Here is a 1,673-nt window from a genome sequence, read left to right as displayed (position 1 = left end):
GTGTGTCAGCGATGACACGTCAGGTTTGAAAGACTTAACAACACATCTGTTCATTTGGAAGAACAGAGTACAATATATAACAGAACAGTTCTATACAGTCTATTGTCACAGTGATAAATACTGTAATTATGAGAGACAAATACTGGTTGGTTACTCAAAGAGATGATTAGAAGGATCAAATATGCAGTAATTCTGAATACTAATACTACTGATAATGCCTTCATGTTCAAATGTTCTTCCACGTTCCCTGTGCAGAACCATGTCTGTGCACACGTGTTCTCACATTCATCTGCAGAAGGTTTTCAGTTCTCAGCAGAAAATCTGAATTTATGGGCCCGACTGACCACAGAACATTTGGAAATATGACGGATGATGGACAGTGGACTTTTACAGAAGCAGGAAACACGTATTATCTGAAAAGAAACTGATAACAGGTACATTTGGATTTGAACAGATGCTTTTTTTCCAGAAATGTGGACAAAAAGTCAGTTGAACATGAACTAAACCATTGAACTTTGGAGGAAACACCATGTTAAAATCAAAGATTAAAGTGATCTGGACTCTGTCAAAGCCTCCTGTCAGTCATTAGTGACACAGGAACTAAACTGGACTCATGGACCAGTTCAAGCAGAGACACAACGTCCTCAAAGAAAACAGCAGAACACAGAACACACCAATAAAAGGCCCTTTAGTGTTGAATGTGGAGCTGAAGGACACAGTGAGTGTGTGCTGTTGTTGACCTGGATTCCAACAGAGGGCGCTGTCTACATTCAGACTGGACTCAAACAGGCCTCAGGTCCACTCTGTGGATCCTCAGTCACAGGTTAGAGTTAGTTGAACATCAGCGCTGGTGGACACACAGTCATTCTGAAGTCAGACTGAACATTCAGTATGTGTGAGTGGGGTCTGTTCAAAGGCACACACACAATCCCAGTGGTCAGTGAATGCACCATAATGCAGTGGGTTTGATCAGTGACCTGTGCACTGGTTCATCTCAGACCACTGGAAACATGTGGCTCATGTCAAACATCTGCATTTAAGGACTTGGCTTAGTGTCAGTGATCTTTCCATGGTGTCCTCAGAGTCCAGCAGACCCACATAGAGCTGGAAAAAGAGCACATGGACCAACACAAAGTCCAGTTCAGACTAATGGACTCAGTCCTTCTGAGCTGTTCAACAGCCTGTTGGAAAGCAGAGTCATGTGACCACGTTCATGGACTGGAACTGAATTCAGCTGCATGTGTTTGATGGTTCAGTCCAACTGTCCAATGTGTGGACCTGGTCTGACTGGGTTTGGTTTGACCCAGCTCAGATAAAACACACCTGAATGGACTCATGGAAGAACTAGGACAGAACCAGGACCATCATCAGTAGACTTACCTGAACAGGTGAGGGTCAGGGGGGAGACACTGGAGTCAGACAATGGTCTCACACAGTCCGTCAGTGTAGATATAGAGAGAAGACAGTAGGAGCTGATGGACCACACAGGACCAGATGGACCAGATGGACCAGATCCTCTCACAGAAACAGCAGATCCACAGTCCAGTCGACGACATATGACATCTGCTGTCTTCAGGGTCCAGGGGTCAGAGGAATAATAAAATCCCACGGGTCTCCATTCTCCATGATGCTTCATCTGTACTTCACCGTTGCAGCGACTGGCTCCTCCCACC

The sequence above is a fragment of the Sphaeramia orbicularis genome, unplaced genomic scaffold (assembly GCF_902148855.1).
Source record: "Sphaeramia orbicularis unplaced genomic scaffold, fSphaOr1.1, whole genome shotgun sequence".
In the NCBI taxonomy this organism is placed as follows: Eukaryota; Metazoa; Chordata; class Actinopteri; order Kurtiformes; family Apogonidae; genus Sphaeramia; species Sphaeramia orbicularis.
The sequence above is the reverse complement of the archived record's forward strand: the minus strand, read 5'-3'. Positions refer to the sequence as shown.